The sequence below is a fragment of the Pleurodeles waltl genome, chromosome 3_1 (genome assembly GCF_031143425.1).
Source record: "Pleurodeles waltl isolate 20211129_DDA chromosome 3_1, aPleWal1.hap1.20221129, whole genome shotgun sequence".
Taxonomy (NCBI): domain Eukaryota; kingdom Metazoa; phylum Chordata; class Amphibia; order Caudata; family Salamandridae; genus Pleurodeles; species Pleurodeles waltl.
The window spans coordinates 834,155,778-834,180,013 of record NC_090440.1 but is presented as its reverse complement, the minus strand read 5'-3'; the positions used below and the strand labels follow the sequence as shown (position 1 = coordinate 834,180,013).

The 24,236-nt window shown below is 40.7% G+C and overlaps 1 protein-coding gene across 3 annotated transcripts in view; it reads left to right on the top strand.

The window, feature by feature from the left end:
- Positions 1 to 24,236, top strand: part of ABCC8 (ATP binding cassette subfamily C member 8) — an 848,693-nt gene that overhangs the window by 4,043 nt on the left and 820,414 nt on the right. The window lies entirely within an intron of this gene.

Here is a 24,236-nt window from a genome sequence, read left to right as displayed (position 1 = left end):
TGGTCTCTCCTATACTCATAGAAGCCAATGCAAATCTCAAAAGTCTGTCCAACTATTACACCATATAACCATGTTTCCATAAACAGCTCATGGCATTCCTGGAGAACCATATGGTTCTTGAGCCATCTCAATTGGGATTTGGAGCTGCCCACGGCACAGAGACTGGATTGGTACCAGTCATGGATTTCATCGCCTTTCTCCGGACACTGGCACTCCTGCCTGTGCTGTTAGATCTTTCAGCGGATTTCGACACAGGTTCTAATGCTGTACTTTTCAGCAGACTGTTTGGGATCATTGTTGATGGTAATGCCTTTTGGTGGCTCGCCGTCTTTTTTAGACACCTGTACACAAACAATCACACTGGGTCCTTCAAATTCTGCATGGTTTCCATCAATAAAGGAGTGCCGCAGGGCTCATCTTTGAGCCCGATATTGTTTAACATCTACATTGCTCCTCTGGCCCAGATTGCTAAATCCTGTGACTTTGATGTAATTTAATAGGCAGAAAATACCCAGTTGATCATCTCGTTGGAACAGGACATCAACGGTGCAAAGCACCAATCCAGGACTGTTTGAGAAGTATTGCAGATATAATTACAATAAACTGTCTCCAGCTGAACAGTAAAAAAAAAAAAATTTTTCTGTTCAGCAAAGCTCAATGCCTTTGACCTCCTGACTGATGGCCTTTGGAACTTGGAGTAGCCCCATCCTAAAGGCAAGCCACAAAAGATCTGGGTGTTAAATTAGACCGGGAGCTGTCCATGAAAAATCATGTAACTGCACTCTGGGGGGCTTGCTTTGCTATCATTCCTCTACTGAAGAAAGTCTTTTCTTGGCTACCGTCATCTGCAAGGAAACAGTGGTCCAGGCCCTGGTCATTAGCCGCCTTGACTACTGCAATGCTTTGATTATGACAGTCAGTGACATCCTACTGTCCAAACTCCAGGTGGTGCAAAAAACAGCTGCAGGCCTGGTTTGTAATTGCCCCGCAGGCTCTCCTTCTGCACCCATTCTCAGAGCACTTCATTTGCTTCCAATCAGAAAGTGCAATGTTTTCAAGATATATTGCCTTTCCCACAGGTCCTTGATGGGTAGAGCTCCTTTGTAGGTAAATGACAAACTGCACTACTATTGTCCCCCTTGTCCTAAGATCTAGTGACAAGCTGCTACAGACCATCCCCATATCCGTACCTTTAGATATGGGATATGGTGGCAAAGCATTTTCTTTCATTCCCCCCACAGCGTGGAATCAACTTCCACTCCATCTCTGCTGTTGCTCTGATTTTGTCAAGTTTAAGAAATTGTTGAAGACCTGGCTGCTCTAGGTTCTGGATGTTGGTTATGTACAGGATGAGTGCCGAGATGTATGAGATATACCTTTTGGTATGATACGCAATAGTTTACCTAATGGAAACATAACATTTATATATACCCATTATGATTGTGTTAAAATGTAATAAATCACACAGCACAACCCCTAAAGGCATTTATGAGTATGTGTAGCACTACCCCTGCAGTATTACTAAACATTATCATAAATTCAATTCACAAATGTACTGACATACATCTACGTCAAGGCGAGCCTGTTTCTAATGCATAGATTTCTCCACCTTTCTCGTGTTTTGTAAGCAGCAACCTCAGTATGTTGGCAGGGGTGTGAAGCACAGCTTAAAGTGTTTGGATCAAGTAGCAAACGAGCTACAGAAATGACAAAGCATGATCCCTCTTGTCCATCCTACTGAAGGCAGTTTGATTGGTAGTAGCAAGAATCCAACAATGGGGAGCACGTGACTTGTCTTTTGAACATCATTGCCCATTCCAGCACATTTAGTTATGTGGGAAACTCTAATTAGAATTGCGCTGTTGTATTTCATATTAACATGGCATATTGAAAGCTCTTTTAGACCCACTGGGTAACTTAGCACTAAGCACTTTGATAATGCCTCCAAGGTTCAGGAAGCAATAAGTGTCATTTTCTTTGCTTTTACATAGAGCACTGCTGTCTATTTCACTACTCTCAGTCCAGCAGGAGATTCTAGCTTTAATCACTTTAATAACGTGTAATATCGTTCGGAAGATAACAATGGTTTTTAACATTTTCAATGGTTTTTAACATGTTCAGGGATTTGAGTTATGATAACTTTTACTAATTTCAGTAAATCTAAATGGTTCATTGGGCCATTTCAGTATTTTGCATTTTAAAAACGAATGTTTGGAAGTATGTTTTTAAGATGCACAGTGCAACATCTTTTATAAAGGTTTTTATTAACCTAACAATAGGATTTGATTTGATTTGATCCGAGTTCTCCATCAAAACTCTGTAGAACTGCTAACACGTAGTTCTACATTTTAAGTGTAAATGTGGGAGCTGCATAGGGTAGTGGATGGAAAAAGGTGAATATCTACTACAAAGTAAAAGTAAGAAATGAGAAAAATAAAGCAGGCACAGAAAGAGATATGCAAGTACAAAAACACATTCACAGAAGGATAACGCTCATATAACTTTAGAAATTTCGTACACCCATGTAAGTGTATCACATTGCATAAATGTAAACACAAATTACATTATAAAATAAAAAATAACTAAAAAATAATAGCATTAATGTAAAACAGAAGTCATGTAAGTGCAAACATTACAGACAGCAGTACAAATCACAATATAATAAGCAATGGAAAGTCAGTAGGTCTGGCCTTGGCAATCATGCATTTTTTGGTTATTTATTTAGCAAACGCCAAATTGAAAACAAAATCTGAAAAAAACCCCATAGAAAATATAAACATAAAGGAGTGTACCAGCAGCCTACTCCCATCTCCCCACTCATTAAAGGGCACTGATCTTTTAGGTGGCTGTGCACATGTGCCAAATGCTGCCACATGCAGTGCAAGACAGCCAACGGATGAAGAGGACTGAACCATTCTTCCATACTGTTGTGGGAGGAAGCAAACTGTGAATGACATGTAAACAAACCAATAAATGAAGAGGGCTGGCTGAAATACTCTTGTTGTATATATGAGAAAATAGATTATTACTAGGACTCCCAGTTTTATTGTATTGATTTTTTGACATTTCCATCTCTATTTATCCATATTTATTTTTTGCTTATTTTATTTGTATTTGTTCATATTTATTTTGTTCTTTTTGTGAACAGTGAAACCGCCATGGGTATATTTTCACATTTATTTAACCGACAAATCTTTACTCATAATAGCAAATAAACAAAAGGCAATAGTGACTTTGTTTAGCTAAACATTCCTCCAGTTTTCTCAATTCAAATTGTATGTTTTTGTAGTGCTCATACACTATAATACATCCGTTGCCAGCCTGTATCAACTGGAATCAGACGACCAAACCAATTAATCACAAACCAAAGAAATAGTGAAGCACACCATAACTCAATTATTTAACATCAAACTGTAAAATGGTATTTGTTGTAGCCACATGAATAATTGCATAAAGTGCACAGATAAAAAAGGGGATAGATAAGAAATCAGTACATAAACAAATGGGTGTATAACTTTAAAGTTCTTATTATCTTTACTGATTCTATTTACAAAAGTGCTATAAATATTCACAATCATAATATATGTAACATAATTGCTTATAAATATTCACATTCATAAATATATGATCTCATACAAATACATAATTATAAACAGTTTAGAAAACCCATAACAATTCATATGGAATCTCATTCAGAAGTAGTTGCAGATCTCAAATGTTCAATCTTTCTAAAATCTCAACCAATGGATTTAGACTTCAGCTGACACGTGTTTCGTCCCATTTCAGGACTTTCTCAAGGCTTATTTCCATTCATACATACATCCTAATTCAAAGGAATGCAAAACTTAAATTTTCCTCAAAATTTGTGTCAATAAGGTCCAAAATTGGTACAACGTCTAAATCTATGTTCCCGAAATTGAATCTCCAAGTTTCAATGACAATATGCACTGTAAGTGCCTTAATGGTACACATCTACGTCTCCATACTTCTACTTGCTACCCCACATAGCGTTCTCAGTGCATGTAAGCAAACATGTTTGAGGAAAATTTAAGTTTTGTGTTCCTTTGAATGAGGATTTTTTTTATTTTTGTTTATGATTATAAGGGGAGCAACCCCTTTGGCAAGGGTCCCTCCACATGGGGCAATTTCCTTATTAGGCCTTTTCTGACCCCCTGGGGGCAGATCGGTCTATATTGATTAGGCTGATCTGCCCCCATCGGGGAGGGCAGAGTCCACTAGACACCAGGGATATATATATTTTTTGCTTACATTTATCATGGGAGCAACCCATTAGGCATGGGTCACTCCCCGGAGGGCAAATATTTTATTAGGCCTTTTATGCCCCCCTGGGTGCAGATCGGCATATATTAATTAGGCCGATATGCCCCTGGGGGGTTGGCAGAAGCCACTAGACACCAGGGATTTTTTTGTTGTTGTTTACATTTATAAGGGGAGTGACCCCTAAGGCAAGGGTCGCTCCCCTGGGGGGCAAATTTATTTTAGGCTATTTCTGCCCCCCTTGGGGGAAGATCACCCTATTTTAATTAGGCCGATCTTCCCCCAAAGGGGGCAGAAACCACTAGGCACCAGGGTTTTTTTTTACAGATGGGGAGCAACCCCTTAGGCAAGGGTCCCTCCCCTGGGGGGGGGGGGATTTTATTTTAGGCCATTTCTGTCCTCCTTGGGGGCAGATAGACCTATTTTTTCTCAGGCCAATCTGCCCCCAAGGGAGGCAGAAACCACTAGACACCAGGATATTTTTTTTTCCACCAGTTCCACGCAAGTGGAGTGTCCCCTTAGGCAAGGGTCGCTCCTCTGGGGGGCCAATTTATTTTAGGCCATTTATGCCCTCCTTGGGGGCAGATCAGACTATTTTTGTAAGGTGAAAGCCCACCAGACAACAGGGAAGAATTGTTTGGAAAAAAAGAGGGTGGCCTAACCCCTTCCCCCAATAAATGGGGACAAAGTTGTTCTGTCCACCGGTGGGCAGATGGGGCAATTACACCCAGTCTACTCCCAGGGTGGGGGGGCAGAAAGCCTACTAGATGCCAGGGAATAAAAAAAGAAATAGTGGGGTGGTGGCTACCAACCAGTATGGGCATGATTATGCCCCGACCCCAGCTAAAGAGGGAAACAGTGTTTCAGCTCTCCCATCATACACTCAAAGATCTTATCCCAATGGCAAGCAAGAGGTCATTTGAATATTTTGGGTTTTGGTTTTACATTCAGGCCATGAGAGTTGTCTAACTCTCACAATCGCCCCACTTGGAATGGTGAGGGCTGCACTTTTTGGACTTTGGGATGCTGCCATGTAGAAAAATCTACAAGACCTAGACACATCTGAAAACCAAACATCTGGATGAGTCCAGGGTTGTATGCTTCACATTTTCTTACCCACAGTGCCCTGAAAATCTCCAACTTTGCTTGAAATCAAACATTTTCCCCACATTTCTGTGATGGAACCTTCCAGAATTTTCAGGAATCCACAAAGCTCCTACCACCCAGCATTGTCGCATCTTTACAGATATGTTTATCTTCTTCAGATTGCATATTTGTGGGTTCTTGCTTGATCATTTTAAGTTTTGTGTTAGGCAAGACCTTTTGATTTTACATTCTCTACATAATATGCTTACCTATAGAGGCATTCAGCCAGCTGTTTTCATTCCTTGGGTTGTGGTGTCAGTCTCAGTTTTCTTCCATCACTGCAGTAAACAGCATGAAACAGTAAGATATCTATACTCAGACACTGGATAACTTCACTGTGGGTGACATCACTGTGCTCTTTCAAGGAGCACTGAAGTAGTTCCCTTCTGTGCCAAAGACTACAATGGCAATGCATGCTTTTTGACTCCAAGAAATATCTTTGATTTTAGCCATTTTAAAGTGGCAAGAGTCATAACTCCCAAACAATAAATCAAGAGGATGTGATACACAGTTTTTCTTTTGCTCTTCCTTGGCTCATAGTTTGTCTCTCCCTGTCATTATTTAGTTAACAATGCAATACAAATGTGTATTAGCAAAGTTTTTTTTTCTGAGAGTCCAAATTAATCACAGCCTGAGAATAACTGTGCTTACCCTGTCAGAAGTTCAGTCCCAGGCAATACATTTGCTTTGAGAAGTTATGGATTCCTGTGTATGTCCAAATATCATATACATTTCTGGTTCACAGAGTCCAGCATTTATCCCATTTTGATTTCCAGAGAAGGAAGCCTGAGTCAATCAAAGTGCTGCTTTTTTCAAAGATTTGGTCCTTCTTTTTTCCAGATAAATTGATCTTAATAAATGTCCCTTGAATTTCAGAGGCTACCCAGCAGACACCCGAAGATTGGCCCAGGTTTAACATGTTGAGGTGTATGTAGATTGCCAACAGGAGAAGTCCAGAAGTCCACCATTCTGCAATGAAAGCTAGACCTGGGCTGAATTTGCATTATGCAGGGTTTTTTAGCCACATTTCACATTTCTTCGGTTACACATAGTATTCCAGAGATTACATTATTATGCGATGTACATAATTATGTGCTATTTGTTGTAAACATTTACTGTGAATGCACCTTTCACAGTAAAAATTTACCACGAATGCACAGGAACAACATGAATGGAGGAACCCTACTGTCTAACATCATAAGAAAGCACGGACTAAGCATCATCTCCAATGCAAATGACACGCAGCTCATCCTCTTGCTCTCAAAAGACCACAGGCAACTTTCACCTCTGCAAGAACAGCATCGCCAGGTGGATGAAGGAAAACTATCTAAAGCTCAACACCAACAAAATTGAAGTCCTGCTGCTCAGAAACTACACCTGTCCATTAGACAACTCCTGGTGGCCAGTGACCCTTGCCCCCCCCCACCTCAACGGAACAAGCCCGCAACCAAAGGGTCTTCATCAATAACAAACTACACATGAGAAGCCAGTTGAATGCAGTATCCTCCGCCTGCTTCTGCACTCTCCACCTTCTATGCAAGGTCTTCAAATGGCTCCCCACTGACAAAAGGCGCACTATAGCTCAGGCCCTCATCACCAGCCAATTGGAGTACAGCAATGCCCTCTATGCCGGGCTCACAACACACCTCATGAAAAGACTCCAGATCATCCTGAACACAGCAGCCAGGCTCATCCTCAACCTCCCAAGATGTACGCACATATCCCCATAACTCTGGAACTTCCACTGGCTCCTCGTACACAAACATTGCCAATTCAAGATGTCAACACTCTCCTAAAAGCCTTGCACAACCAAGAGCCAGCCTGCCTCAACCACTGGCTGAGCTTTCACCATCCCCCTGTGACCCCCATTACTGGCTTACCACCAGCCTTTCCATGGCAGTGCAACCAGTGGTGATGGCGATCCCCTTGCAGTCTGAACTCCATGGTCATAATGTGATGATACGACCACCTGGAGTGCAGCGGTCCGACCGTCACTGAGAGTGTCGCAGTCGTTGGACCGTCAGACTCATAATGAGGCCCTAAGTATCTGAAATGGAAGTTGAAATCCTCTAGTGGGACAAGGTTGCAGGTTGTAGCTTTTGAAGCTAAGTAGCCACTGAACAGGGTCCTTAGAGCCCACTTGCTAGCCCTGGGAACAATCAGGAGCAGGTCCAACCTCTTCAGTTCCTACATAGGTCTCAAGATGCAGGTCCTGTCCTCTTCTATTCTTCAGCAGGACCGGAGAATGTTTTGATGAGCTGTGGGTGCATTACCAGCTTTGTAGTTTTCACTAGCTAATGAACTGTCAATGACTCCTTGACACCACCTAACAAATGAGAAAATGTTCCCAAGGGCAACTCTTTTCACTATTGCAGCACATCGTGTTATCCTTACTGCAAATTATCACACAGTGCACGAAGGCAAATCCAGTATGAAATATTTTTTTTTCCCCAGAAGGGAACCTGAGTGCCAGCCAGAGATGTGTTTATGGAAACTAGCAGTTCTCCTCCTCAGCTCTCCCTTCCATGGTCTTGTGCCAAACTGGCAACAGAGGGCCTATGAAACTAAAGGTTTCTCTTCCCCAGGTCTCTATTTACACTTGCCTATGAATGGGCAGGCTTAACCTGGTCCCTTCCAAGTTAATGCAGCTCCTGACCTTTCCCCAGCTGCTTTGCCTGAGCTGATATCGGCCAGATATATCACACCCGGGTCTTCTGTGAAAGGGTATAAGCCTTGTTTTTGCTCTGGGAACAGTTTTCATACCTTATAGGGATAAGCACTGGAAGGACTTTTTTCCAGCAAGTAAATGCAAACCGCAAGATCAAGCAGGTAAAGTACAACTTTTTAAAAGTCTAAATTTTTGCAAGTGACTTGGGTTTTTAGTAAACATTAAAAATAGTGTTTGAATTACTCTAGTAGCTTGTCCAAAACCAGAGCAGCAGGTTTTATGATGTTATTCAAAATGTTAGAATTTTCATAGGACAGCCACAACCATTTACAGTGAAAACAGTTTTTATGGACTAGCCACAGTAAGTTCATGCTAACTGTTAGACCTGACATTCTTAGTGTGGTATCCACCAGACTTTCTGCCTTCACTCCCTTGTTTTAGCTGAACTCTTTTTTTTGTTGACATTGTAACTCTGTGCCCTTTACCTCTCCTACCCAGAGGGAAAGTGACCATGCTCTTTCCCTTACAAATGGTAAAATAGACCCACACCTAACTGGCACATTTAATTCATTTATAAGTCCCTAGTAAACAGTACTACATGTACCCAGGGCCTGTAAATTAAATTCTACTAGTGTGCTGCAGCAATCATCACTAAAGTAGCACAGGAAAACATGTTCACGACCTGCCACTGCAGCCTGTAATGCAGTCTCAAAATAAAATGTTTGCCACGCATAAACCTTCTTTTTTGATAAATTATAAGATCATCCTAAGATAGGTCCTAACTACACTTAGGGCAGGGTGCATGGTATTTACAAGTAGGACATGTGTATTTAAGTTTTATATGTCCTAGCAGTGGAATACTCCTGACGTCGCTTTTGACTGTTGTAAGGCTGTCTCTCCGATAGACAAACTTTAAGATATCTTATTACACCTAATAAATGGTAAATTTAGTTTGAGAACAGATCGAGAAATGCTTCTTCCACTCAGAAGAATTATAATTTAAAATCATCTTTAATGGTAAGGTTGGCTTTTAGGTTACTTTTCCAAAAATACCACTTTTGGAAATTTGGGACTTTTCTACCTAAACCAAATGTGCCATTCTGACAGTACCCAGGGTAACATGACAGTGAATGTCTCCCCTGTGGTGCTTTGTGTATTCCGTCCAGGCATGATGAGAAAAGGGCCATCGGTGTGCACCATGGCGCTTCTCTCCAGAGGAGTATGTCCTGCAGGGTTTATTTAGCCGTCCTGAGATTCAAAGTTTAGCCTCAGAACTTGCCCACCCTCTTCCTGACTTCTAAGTGCTGCCTCCACTGTCATTGACAAATGCAACTCACACCTAGGCCTAACAGTTTGTAACCAAACCCAGGAAAGGTGGAAGATTAGATAAAGGGGGCATCACTTACCCACAGACTTTGCCCTGGGATGAAAATGACACCTTCAAAACCTCTTGTCTTAACGCTCCCAAACCTATGGAAGATTCACAAGAAGGACTGTCCTGCTGCCTAAAAAGGAAGATGGGGCCTGTTTTCTTTGAACTCAGGCTCCCCAGAAATGACTTCAAGGTTCACAATATGCTTCCAGAGGCCTCACTGCAACTGCCCAGCTGACCAGCACCATCTGGCCCTAACTGAGCTCTACTGCTGGCGTGTGCTGGAGCGAGTCCTGAAACCTAAGAGGTGGTCTCTTTATCTGCCCCCCTTCCATCACGGTCAGCCTGAAACCGTGATTTTGACTCGGTTCAGCATGACAATTGAGCTTTGTGCTTTTTGACACTATATTCACTAGAAACTTTAAAAATACATAACTCCTCTTCTGCTAATTGGATTTTTGTTGTTTTGGTGTCATTTGATTTAGTAAAATTATTTGTATTTGTTTAAGTCCTGCATAAATAGTTTACGCATTGCCTCTAAGTTAAGCATAACTACGTTTGTGCCAAGATACCAGAAGATTAAGAATAGGTTTATTTAGTGACTCTTGTGGTTCATCCAGGCAAGGATTCTGTTTTTACTTGAGTGGGGCTTCCACCCCTCTTAAATAAAAACCCAATTTCGTGCACAAACATTCATTTGTTGCATGTACCACTTGTAATACTAGGCATCCTATTGTGTGGACTGTAAGCCCTACTTAGAAGTTATTTATATTTAAAAATAGGGTACTTTCAAAAAGGGTTATTTTGACAGGATCAGCTGCAGATTTAAAAGTTGCAGGCATCAGCTATGCAGTTAGGTCTGAAGCAATGTTGTTTTTGCTATTCTAGTGGATGATACAATAAGTGATGTAGTCAATAGTGACGTAAACCTTTTCACATCACTGATGTATTTTCTGGCACAATATACTATGGCCTTACTGTAAAGTTAAATACACAAATTGAGGGTTAACCAAGGGTAAAGGCACATACACTATGGCCTGGGCAGCAGTGCCCCAGTGTGCAGAGTTAAAAAACACAATACTAGGCAACAAAAAATAGATGCGATCATTCAAAAAGAGGGATGATAGTGATGTAATGGTTGATGATATTGTATCATACAACCCTCTGAACAAAAGTGATCTTGTCCCCACACATAGGTAATACCCCTCTCAGGAAAAAGATCTCAGGGATGATTCATGTTGTTTGTTACATACTCAAAAGGTAACAGACTAATCCACAAGGAAACACATTCTCTTATAAGCAGCAGACACAGTCTCAAAAATGGACACACAAATTATTCTTAATTTGTGAAAAAAACACAGCATCTACTTTTAAATGTACCATACATGAGGATAGATAAAGATCTTCATTTATTGGACCTTTTCATTGGAAAGCCAGTAGACAGTTTTCACAGACTGCTACAAGAAAAATGGCCATGGAGCAGAATCACATTGCTACCACTGTCAATCACCTAAGAGCTTGGAATAATGGGCAATAGCCACTGTCACTTGGAAGTTAAGGTAGAGTGAACACCAGTGAAGAGTTTTACTCTCTGCTGACGAACAGTAAAGCAAAAAAGTATTTTTCAGATTGCCAAGGTCATAAGGCAGGCCAGAAAATTGGAGGCAGTATTGCAGATGTTTTTTAGGTCATGCAGCTGACTGTCACCCAAGCAGTCTGCATTTGTAAAATGCACAGCAGACTGTCACCTAGTGGCATATCACTGCACAAAATCAAGTTATAAATATGATGCTACATAAATATCATAGTGAAGATATTTTCAAGAAGGTAAGTGTATACTCCTAAGTGTATATGTGCCACATGCATGTACCTTGACCATATATGTTCATTGTATGTAGAAGAGGAGTAAAATTTATACTTAAAAATACGTACCTACACAATGGAACTCATTACAGGTTTGGTAGTCTTTTGGCAAGACTGCCGTGGTGGCAGCCTCCAAAAGACCGCAATGTTGGCGGTAATCCGACAGCCGTATTACGACGCACACTGTGAAGAATGCCAAAAAACAGCCACATTTTCAAAACAGCCAGGACACTAGAGGACAGAAAAGAGGCGGTCTCACCACCAGCACCGTTAGCCCAACAAAATCCACATATCCGATTACGGGCCACAAATCACCACAGCTGTTCTTCCATGGCAGAAAACCATTGGCGGTGCGAACCGCGAGAGTCACAACTCACTTCTGTCAGAACACCACACCACATTGGATATTTTGAATACCCCACAGCCACACCATCTAGCATAAATACTGTGTATTAACTATTGTTCTACAATATTACAGCCAACAAGATTTTAACAAAATGAAAAAAAAAATTACAGCCTCACATCAGAAAAGTGGGCCCAATATAAAAAAAATCTGAAACATATTCTAGAAGGTTTCCACCTACTGTTGAAATATAGTCTCAGGTGTAGAATTTACAAAGGTGTCTAAGAGTAAAATGCTAAATATTTTTATTTTTGCTGGGGAAAATGTATTTCTGATTGTGTAATTTTACATGGTGCACTGTTACACAAGCAGAAATATTTTATATGAGTTCAGTTGACTCAGAAACTTTTTTCTCTATTGGTAAATTGTTTTCCTCATTGAGAAACCCCTACCTTCTAAAGCCCACAGTAGAAAATAATTTTGTGATGCACATAAAAGGTGTAAAGCTCCATGTCCTGGGTTAGGATGTGTTTAGAAAATATTCTGAATGTCCACAAATGAAGTATATTTTACAGTGTTTCAAATGCATTCATGAAATTCATGTCCAAAGAAATCTATTTATGAGTCTAAAAGCATGATCTTTTAATAGCAAACGTTAACTTTCATGAAAACAAAATGCTGTAATTTTGTGAATTGAGCCTAACGTCTCTAAAATAAAACACATTGCTATTGAGTAATTAGAAGAAAAGAGGATGAAACAAATGTAAAAGATGCAAACGCTTATTTTGATATATTGGAAATAAAGAACTCAAAACTTCAAGATAAACTGTTTTATCACAACAATTACAAGGGACCCAAAACACTGTCATTTGTGTCAAAATACATGCCATTAGAAATTGCTAAATAGAGATTGGTAAGTGTTTCTGAAATATCTTGTACAGAACTACACAGATTGCAAACAGAAACAATGAAATACCAGATCAGCTTTATAAACCAGAATGATAAAAACACAACATGACTTGGATAAAGAGACAACATTTAGCGAGCTAGGGAAGAGCAAAGCCTTTCCCAGGAATGGACAAACACTACGCCATGGAAGGTTGGCTACTGTATTTTATATGTTTTTTTTAAATCACTTCATTGTCATTATGCCTAAATATTTATATCTAGATATAGAAATATATAAAGAACTCACTTTAAATAAAAGAGTGTATATACCTGCATTATTTTCAAAATATTTTGTGGCTTAATTTCTAGGTTTTAGTTCACATACAGAAATTATAAACTGTGCCTAATTGTTAGGAGTCCTAACTAAAGACAATGGCAACTCTTCTTAATCCTCTTTGGTTTGTTTTAATCTGTTTAATTTTCTCTGCCCAAATCCTTTTCTGTAAACTTTCAAATTTTGTTGAATGGTTTTAAACGGTTAAGCCTGTAAAATCATCGGCACAAAGTTATCATGGGTGATGCTGAAGGATGAAACCGTGGCTTAATCGGTCCAATATGTAACTCAAATATTGGTCCTCATTGATATCATGCAACTGCATACTATAGCAAGCTTAAAATTGGCAAAGTGTCCACACTCAAGAAGTTACGACTAAAACTGCTGCAGTTTATTGTAATATTTATAAGGGCACCACCAGATTTTTAGATATTCTTAAAATAGATTTCAATACTTCTCTGTGTGGTAATGTCATTCTTCTGTCTAGCAAAATGGATATAGTTAAGGTGAAAACAAAGACATTGCGAGTACAAATGTGATTACTTTGTGGTCTCTTGCTGTCCTGAAAATGAATATTATCTCAAAAATTATGTATAAAGAGAACAGCACATATAGACAACGAACTGCAGTAGAATTTATGATTATTACATCGTTTCAGTATATTCAAATCAGAAAAATGATAAATGACTTATTACGACTTACTGTATTAAATGATGAGTTTATGTTAACATTTATCCATGGTCACTGTTGATATATGAAATATTTGCCATGTTCGCCAGAGTTTAAGATTTGTAATTCATTACTGTATTTTACCCTACATATCCTCTTTTCCATAAATTAATAATTGATATTGAAAGATTTATTAGTTTGTCGTCTGGCTTTTATAATGACTATTAGATGCATTGTAATTAATTTGAAAAACAGCTTATAAACTGTAACTGCACATTCCATTTCACAAACAAAAGATACAATGATAGCAGTGGTTTGATAATGGACCCTGGCAAACTATCATTCATATGATAAAATATAATTGAAAGTAGGCATGGTACTAGTTAATTAGATATACTCATGACAATAAAAGTCCTTTGGAAATATTTAAAGTGACAAATTGCAATGTCTTTTTGTTCATGAGATGGTTGAGAAATCCTCCTTTAAAACAAGTTTATTGGCATGCGCAATGTTTTCTAGAGCAATAGACCTGCAGAAACAAATACCAGGAGGACAAGAGGCAAGGCATGACAGTTGTTACCAGGAATGCAGTTTATATATGTACCTCTGTGTGGACCTGTTCAGGACAGTATCCACCAGACCAGGACCATTGATGTTACTACCAGCACCTCTTGATTCAGCTGCTGATTGCAGCAGTTACATGTAAGAATATGGTTGCTTTTAGAGCCCTTCAGACATTGAGTTTCCTAGCATTCTTCTATTTATCTCTGAAGATAAAATGCAATCTAAAATATCACTCTGAATCCTTTTTCATTGTGGAGTAAAGGGGCAATATATTTCTATCTCAAGAGTGTTTTTGGTTTGCAGGTGAGGTTAAATGGATGTGTATGGTGACAGTGCTTTTGTTACATACACATAGGCCCTGTATTTAAGTGGTCTCTTGATTTGTTTTCCAGCACTTGTGGGTTGTATGCTACTCTATATTTATCATTAAACAGACCAGTTTAACAAACTTTAATTGTAACATCCCGTGATAGAATATGAAATATTTAAATTCTGCATGACAAAGTATGCAATATTAATGCAAAAATCGATTTCTTGAGTCTCTTTCTCTAGAGATGCTCTTTATTTCTGAAAGTCCTCAAAGCTTCTCAAGCTTTTGAAGAAGTGGGTATCTGGTAGGGGTGGGTCAAGAATTATGCTCCGCCAGTGGAGTACGCAGAGTCTTGCCCACTCTGCATTGTGCTTGGAGCACATAGTTCAGACAAATCTCCACTAACGGCCATGTGGCAGAGCTTTTATCATGCATGCCTCAACAACAGTAAGTTGGCTAGTAAGAATTTACATATCGTAGAACAATATTCGGGTGCTAGAATGCCTCAACACAGTTGGTCGTGGCAGTTCATGACCATTGGGGCCGAGAAAGCTTCCACTCGAGTAGAAAATCTACTTTAGCAGCTGGAACAAGCGTTCCGTGTGGTGCAGTTTGCATGGATTTTACAGCGTAGAACAAGCTATCAACACTTAAAATAACCTTGAGCAATACGACGTGCTTAAATTCTGCCTGCTCATGGAACTCCATGGAATCTCATGGAGTTTTTATGTAACTCCACAGAATTCCACAAGTTATGCCCAGGCCTAGTATCTGGTGTGGTATTTGCAGACTATGCTAGGTTGTGTTTGTTGGGAGGGGGATCATTTTCACCAAAGCACACGAGCCAGACAATCTTCTGTCAAAACCTAATTCTGAAAAAACGTCTTGTAAAATAAAATAATTTCTTAACATTTTATTTTAATTTCTTTACATGTGATATTTTACACCTGGGCACTTTTATTGCCATGTTAATCAAACAGGATCTACTACATCCTTGCAGGCCCCACGTGTGATTGCTGAATACTGAATGCTAAATACTGAAGCAGGCAATGATTTGTACTCTGCTATGATATTTGTGAGCAATCTGTAATTGAAATGAAAATGTGATCCTAGAGTGCTTTCCGTTACTTCTGAAATTGGAGATACAAAAAAAATACTTACCAGGACTTACCTGGGATGGGTCCCCCATCCTTAGGTGTCCTCCTGGTGTGGGTGGTGGTGTCCCTGGGGCCAGAGAAGGGCACCTGTAGGCAGTTGCCTACAGGTTCCCTTACGCCTGCCCATATCCAGGTGTTACATTAAGGCCCCCATCCACCCAGGCTGGATTTTAGCACAGGGGATAGATATGGCACAAAGGCCATATTGTCCTTTTCTGGACGGGAACGCCTACCTTGCATCTTATTGACGCAAGGTAGGTATTCCCATCCAGAAAACGACTTTAACTCCATAACTTTGACGCTAGACGTGTCTAGCGCCAAAGTATAAATATGGAGTTAGGTTTGCGCTGTATTAGCGTTAAAAAAATGACGTTAATTGAGCGCAAACCGAGTATAAATATGAGCCTGAATGTAAGTATTATAAGTTGTTATAATGTAACCCCCCATTGAAGAGCCAGCTTTGCTACAGTGAAAAACAACTTTTCTCTGCCAATACATGAAAAACTTTAAATATGTATGCTGTAATTTTTAAATATCATATGCCCAGTTCTAGGGTCTTTGGGGTCTAGGTTAGTGGTGTCTAAGGTACTAAAATAACCTTAGTACTAAAAATAGAAGGTTTAGGCCTGGCAAAATAATTATTTTGCCAGGCCTAAATGGCAGTTTAAAACAGCACAGACACGCTGCAAGGGCAAGCCTGGAAACATATTTTACAGTGCTTATTTAGTGGGTGGCAAAATGAGAGCTACAGCCCAAAAGTAGCATTTAAATTACCGGCTCTAGGTACGTGTATTACCATATACTGGGGACTTATAAATAAATTACATGTACCAATTACATATATACTAATTTTACCATGTTTAAAAATGAGAGCACAAGCACTTCACTACTGGTTAACAGAAGTAAAATGCGCTAAAACAACTAGTTCAGTTAAAGAAGGCAAGAATCTGGAATAATGCTACGCAAAAGATGATCATTTCCAACAGCCAGGCTGAGAGGGCAATGGACTTTCATCAAGTTACATGAAATAGTATGGTAGCCACTGAACGTTTTTCAAATTAAAAGTGAGATCAGTACTATACTAAAGAAATTTGTGTTAGATGGAAGTATTAATCTGCTTTTTTGTGGTGCCTATAACTATTAATCGTCATCCCTTTGAATAAGCATACACAATATTTTTGTGAAACTACCCAAGAAAGAAGTATTCTCAATGTAATAATATAGAGTGAATCAACGAGAAAGGGGGGATTTGACCATGGAAAGTTGTTTCCAAATCATCTCCCCTAATATTTAAGGCAATTGTTTTTCTTTCCCTTTTCCTTTAAATCCCACATAGGAAAGTATACATTTTTGAAAGCTACATATTGCACTGCAGCACAGAGCTGAATAGCGCATTATGTAGGAAGAGTTATCATCTAGTTTTGATTATTGTAGAAATTATTTAGAGAAATGCACATTTCATTATATTATTTCCCATTTTATAAAAAATGAGGAGTGGTTGTAAATTTCTGTCAGTAATTAAGGTCTGAAAGGTTCATATATCCCATGGGATATAATATGCATTACCACAATGCTTTCTTTCTCTTTCTCTCTACTTTAAGCCCTAAACAAAAGAAACTATAAAGGCAAATCTCAAATGATTTCTAAAGTACACATATCAGCTCACTGATTAGGATGAATACAGCCATATTTATTTAAATGGATGTTGACCCAGGACAAAGGTAATAGATAATCTATGCAAATGGAATAAGGGGCTGCTCAGTATTCCTAGGAAATTGGATGATCCAGTTGCTGTATGTACACAGTGGTTGAATCAGACACCTTCATAAGACCCTAAAATATTTAATTTTGGGATCAATTAATGAATCAACCCAGAAATATAAATGCCACAAAAACAGACATGCATCAGGACAGATAGCCAGTTCACTGACCTTGGAAGAATGGGATCCCAAATCTGTCTGGCTATTACTGAAGCCAGTTGGATTGGTACTACTACAGACATCAGTGTCACGAGCTACTCCAGCAAACCACTATGCCACCCAGGAACAGTGATGTTATTGCCTGAAAGAGAGGTACTGTATTATTGAAAGAATTCCACAAATTGGGGAGGGTGCTCCAAGTTCACATCCCATGGCTTCCCTCTGTCAGCTTCTCCACTCACTCCCCTTTGGTTGTTGAGGAGATCTCACATGTTGAAGCCCATTTTACAGCCACCAATGCAAAGCATTAATACAGGTATTACAAGATGAGGAGCTTCCATGATGAGGGGTCTTGAATGATTGCAAAGAGTGCATGTATCATCAGTTGCAGAGAAAGAGGCAGTGGGCTGCAAGGGAGAAGGAATACCAATGGGCTGCTTTGCTCTATAACATATTTTCTCACTTCCTGTCATGTCACAATAGTATCATCACGGCACTGATAATTAGATAACTCAGATGGTGCTCCAAGCTGGAGGGTACTTTAGACGCAGCGCAGACACCAAACACTATAAATACTGATTGCAAGTTCCCCCCCATCGTGGCAAGGGTGACTTTCTTGCCAACCTCCTGCTGGCTCTTCTGCACACAGCAGCTTCCTGGGGGGCTTCTGTGCACTGCAGTATCCCGGTGACTGGAGACAGACTGCTTACCCTGTAATTGTTACCCCTTTTCAGATGCCCTTCAACCCTACACAAACAAAATGCTATTAGCTGTGCTTCCAAGAGTGAATGCCGGTCCTCTGGGCTGTTGTAAAATAGCACTGACATTAGCTGAAGGGGGATTACTCTATTGCCCCATTCTATACTATACATATTCTAAATGAGCCCCTAAGTAATGCAGAACAATGATCTATAAAGCTCATAATCAGACTTTGTGAAATATGCATACATTAAAAAGCATTTACACACGTGTGTGTACAAGTGTGCGGGCTGCAAGTGGGAGACTACTGTTGTGTGCATCCCAGTAACACACAGGTAGCCTGGGGATGCTGCAGAAATACATAATAACCTGGGTTGGCACTTATAATGTTAGTGTACACTAAATGAGAAAGACTGTGTGATCTACTATTTTGTCTGTAGTGACACTTTATTATTTACATAGGGGGAAAAATGCCTTGAAGTGCAGTTTTGCTTTTCTTTTGACAAACAGAGACCAGTGAAGTATCACAATAGAGTGGAATGTGCAAGTAAATCAAATCTACAAAGATTGTGCAACTTATGGGTCATCCAAAATTGTCATATTTCTCTGGCTCAGTTCAGGATCAGAGCCCAGGCCTTTTGTCACCCTGCTATGCCCGGTTAATTACTTTTCTCTCCAGCAGCAGGAACAAAGGCCCCACCACACAAAGGGAGCAATTAACAGTGTCTCACCCAGCTCCTGAGGAGCAAAAGGGTGGGGCTGAAGGATCACTCAGCTGTCACTGTACCAGGGATAGGCTTGCCCAAGTCCACTAAACAAAGGAGGGAGCCCAGACCGCTGGAGCCAACACAGGAGGGGGATCCCCTTTGATGATTTGGTGAGAAAGGCCCTGGCAATGATGTCAGTAAGGGGGGAGCTGAGGCCCCCTGCGGAGATTTAACTGGTGACTCCTGGGTGGCGCCATTTTGAACTGTCCTAGCATGCTGTTCAAGAGGGTTGGCACAGGAGTGAAGAGGTGATAGGCACCTTAGGATTGGCCATGGATGCCTGACTTCTGGAACCTTCTTCTCCCCTTTAAAAAAGCTTGCACAAGGGGGAGACTCTCACTGTTTGGTGATTTCTCTGCACTTCGCTGCTGGACCCTAAGGCCACCATGGACAACAGGAAGAAAGAGCCCCGGAAGCCCACAAATGACTAAGATCTCCCCAAGGGCCATTGATGCTGTTCCCCGTATACCATCTGAGGGCCAGATGGGGGAAAGCCCTGGATTGTGCACCCAGAGACCAGAGGAAGGCCGGGACAGGGAGCAAGGAGACTCAGCTCTTTGTGGATTATACCCCTTTGGAGGTGAGGGAACTGCTACAGCAGCACCTGGTGTCTGGAGCTCACCACCAGGAGTAAAATGAGCCCAAGACCACTAAAATCAGCCCAATGGGGCTGAGTTATTGCAGTTTAAAGGATGCAACTTTTGACCTTTCTTTTGTTGCAAAATGCATGGGGCTCTGTTGCCATTACTTGAATTACCCCCCCAGTAACTCCAGGGTCCCGGGGTTGGCACAGGATGTTTGTACAAATTTTTCCATGGAGGGGTCCTTTGTGTGGCCCCCTCCACAGACTCTCCCCTGGCCCAGCCAACCTGGCCTGTGTATGCTGTAAAGGGGCTCGGACCTCATCTCTGGCCCCCGAAACAAAGGAGTGTGGGCCATCGCCTTTGTGCCCCCTCAATGGAATTGGCATCACATCTGGTCCCCGTGCCCATGTCTTCGGAGAGCGGGGCAGCCACTGCAGAAGGCTGCACCTTGCCTGCAGGAGCGGGCAGGGAGAGAGAAGCTGCTGGCTCCTGCAGCAGAATGGGAGCAGGTAGGGCAACAAAGAAGGCACTACAGGAGTACTCTCCACAAAAAAATAAAGCAAAAATAAGGTGCATGCCGCGTGGCACTAGCCCACGCAGCGTAATCAAGGCAAGCGCTGAAGGCAGTAATGAAAAATATGAAATATTCATGTCCCCAGAGGAGCGCCCCTTAATGCCCTGGAATGCTTTTGTATTTGTCTACTTTTCTGCTTGTGGTGGCCCCGAAAATGGGCAGGAGCACCAGCAATGAAGTCAAGGTGGTGTGGGAGGGCTGCAGAAGGGCAGCAGCTATCCCCTAAACAGTGTTTAAAGTGACCCTATTTCTGCGGGGTCATTGAATCCAGGACTGTGGAACTTTACGTAATGTTCTCAAAGTACTTCCAAAGCTCAATCTTTTGCTTTACAGCTGGGAGTGCAGCACCCTCTAGGGGCATATTCTATTGATGCATTTATGGTAAACTGAAAATCTTTGAAAAATGTACATGATGTACAGGGCCCTATAGGAGCTAAGTCTGTGGTGGAATGCCATATAGTTAAATTGTGCTGTCCTCTAGGGGCTGCTTTTATGATAAAATTTTCTTGGTTGTAAACTTTTTAAAAAGAACACAGGCACGTTTTGCTAATTTTAAAATGCTTTAATGCTGACAGTGATTATTGATCACAGGGAATACGTTTTATTGACACTAATAAGTTCCTTTACACCTGATGATTATTACTGATGATTGCCTTTTAGGTACAAAATTATTATTATTGTGTGCCAGGGAGACCTTAGACTGCTCTGCTTCACTACCCCGAGAGAGTCAAGCACTGCAGTAGGGTGCTTGCTTTCCAGTAAGGGATACTATGGACCTATTAATTGTGCAGGGCATATAACTAATAACCATGTTTCCTACAACGCTCCATTATTTTTTTAACACTCCTCTAATAATTAGCACTGGTGCTTACTCACTAAAGATCACCCAGTCAATTGTATGCTGTTTCTTTTTGATAAAATCACCCAAAGTCCTTCAGGGCCTGTTTGGTTGTTTCCTGTTGTCAAACATTTATTTATGTGTGTGTAGAGAGGGGCTGGATTAAATAATTCAGGAGAAAAATACTTTGAGGATGATGAGACAACCAGTTCTGGTGGCCAAAGCATAATGCATGAACAGATTTTCAGACTTGCCATGGAGGGCCATGGCCTTTGTTCTAGCACTAAACATGCAGTGACCTCCCATTTCTACAAAGACCCGACGAGCTCTTAGCCAATGTACCACCCTAATCATGATAGTACAAATGGCAATGTTTCTAACTAATGAGTGGTGACCAAAGACCTGCATGATGAGTCTGTGAATAATAACCATGTTTTGTGCAATGGCAAAGTGTATGGAGCTGGTATGGAGGTCATTATTTTAGTTCTTGCATAGGTTATTTGGACTAAATATCTCTGGATATATCGGGAGACATCTATATTGGAAATAAAATATTGTGATACAAAAATATTGTGCTGCAAAAATATTGTCAAGAATATTGTTTTTTAGGTAGGTAATTTAATTCTTAATAGTGTTTTCAATAATACAGTTGTAAATATTATAATTTGTTAGTTATTTTACGGTGTTGTAATTCATGTAATAATTTATGTTGCTATTGTTTGTGTATTTGTTATTAATTTTTAACAATAGTTTTTTTTTGGCTATTTGGGGCAGCTCACGCATAGGCCCTCATAGCATTTTGTTGACATAAGCTACCCACGCCGAAATTTGAGTCCTTTATTTCTAACATCCTAGGGATTCTAGAGGTACTCAAAGTTTGTGGATTCCCCTGGAGGAGATCAAGAAATTAGCAATTAGCAATTTTGCAAAAAACAGAAAAAAAGTGCTGCAGAAGAAAGTATGTTTTTTCCCTGACAATGGTATCAACAAAGGGTTTTCTGTGCTGCAATCACCATCATCCCAGCTTTCAGGATCAGGAAGGCTTGAATCCGAAAACCACATTTTTCAACACTATGTTGGCATTTCACTGGGACATTCCTCATTTTTAGGGACGAGCCTTTGTTGCATGCGCTTGCGCATGCGTATTGCAGCGAGACGCTTTAGTATTTAGAAAAGGGCTCGGAGCCCTGTCAACTTCACGTCAGTGTTTTTTATTGGTTCGTCGGCTTGCCTAATAAAATCTGCTTGCTTTCATTAGTCGAAGGCACACATACGTCATGCCTTTTCTGGTGGCTAGCCCTCCTCGAGCGCAGCGACCAAGTACAGAAAACATGCGAGGCTCGCTGTTTTCCATCGGGCTCGTGGACTTCTTTTTTCTCTAATGTACGAGCGCGATCTCGCTTGGCAGAAGTCGAGCGCTTTACATAGTTAATTTCACTTTTTCGGGTTATGTACATAAATGCACTTTTGCCCGATAGGTGAAAAGTCAGGTTAGGAGTTTACAACACAATCAGCTCTAACATGAGCAAACGCGAGACCTGTTGCATTGTAAATGCTTGTTACAATTGTTTGTGCTTTTAGCCTCCTTCCTCTTAGTGACTGAAATATGCTGGATCCTGGACAGCTAAACATTTCTGAAAAGTAAACAAAATTCTGAAATCAGCTAGGGGTCGTTTGTGTAGATCCTACAAGGTTTTCCTACAGAACATAACAGCGGAAATAAAACAAATATTGAAATTTAGGTGAAAAAAACAGCCATTTCTCTCCACGTTTTACTCTGTAACTTTTTTCTGCAGTGTCAGATTTTTTAAAGTAATATACAGTTACCTCTGCTGGACTCTTCTGGTTGTGGGGATATATAGGGCTAGTAAGTTAATCAAGAACCCTAGGTACCGAGAGCCAATACAGGAGCTGCACCTTGCAATGGGTTTTCCTCGTTTACTGGTTATAAAGCAATTTATTTGGTGAAATATAAAGGGTGAAAAATAGGTATAAAGGAAACCTTTGTATTTCCAAAATGGGCACAAGATAAGGTGATGAGAAGCAGTGGTTATGTGCACATCTCTGAATTCTGGGGTCCTCATACTAGCATGTGAATTACAGGGCATTTCTCAAATAGTCCTCTTTTTTACACACTGTCTTATTTTTGGAAGAATAAAATGTAGAGAAAGACAAGGGGCAGTAACACTTGTTCTACTATTATGTGTTCCCCCAAGTCTCCTGCTAAAAATGGTACCTCACTTGCGGGGGTAGGTTTGATGCCCGCGACAGTAAACGCACACTTCACATTTTTACATTGAAATCTGATGTGTTTATTGGAAAGTGCCTAGCTGTGGATTTTGGCCTCTAGCTCAGCGGGAACCTAGGGAAACCTACCAAACCTGTGCATTTTTCAAAACTAGACACTTGGGGAAAACCAGGATGGGGTAATCTGTGGGGCTCCCACCAGGTTCTGTTACCCAGAATCCTTAGCAAACCTGGCCCAAAAACACTTTTTCCTCACATTTCGGGGATAGAAAGTTCTGGAATCTGAGGGGAGCCACAAACTTCCTCCCACCCGGCATTCCCCCAGGTCTCCCAATAAAAATGGTACCTCACTTGTGTAGGTAGGCCTATAGCACACAACAGGAAATGCCCCGAAACACTACGTAGACGCATCAAAATTATCAAATACAAAACTACCTGTTTTTGCGGGGGTGGTGGCACCTGCGTTTTTTTGTCCTGTGCTCAGTAGCCATCTAGGGAAATGTACCAAACCCAGACATTTCTGAAAACTATACATGCAAGGGAGTCTAGGGAGGGGTGACTTGCGTGGATCCCCCAGTGTTTTCTCACCCAGAATCTTCAGCAAACCTCAAATTCAGATTTTTTCCGCATTCTGTGCGGGATCACCGCACTGGCACAAATTTCCTACCACCCAATGTTCCCCTCAATCTCCCGATAGAAATGATACCTCACTTGTGTAAGTGGGCCAAGTGCCTGTGACAGGGAAGAGCCAAACAGATGTCAAAATTCAGGGGGAACAAAAGCAGGTCCAAAAGGGAAGTTTGAAAAAAGTGGGCCAGAATTTTATTGGTATAGATGCGACAATGAATCATGTGGATTCCTGCAGATTCCGGAAGGTTCCATCACTGAAATGTGGGGAAAATGTGTGATTTCAATCAAAGTTGGAGGTTTGCAGGGTATTGTGGTGAAGAAAATGTGAAGCATAACACCCTGGACTCCCCCAGATATTTAGTTTTCAGATGTGTCTAGGTCCCATA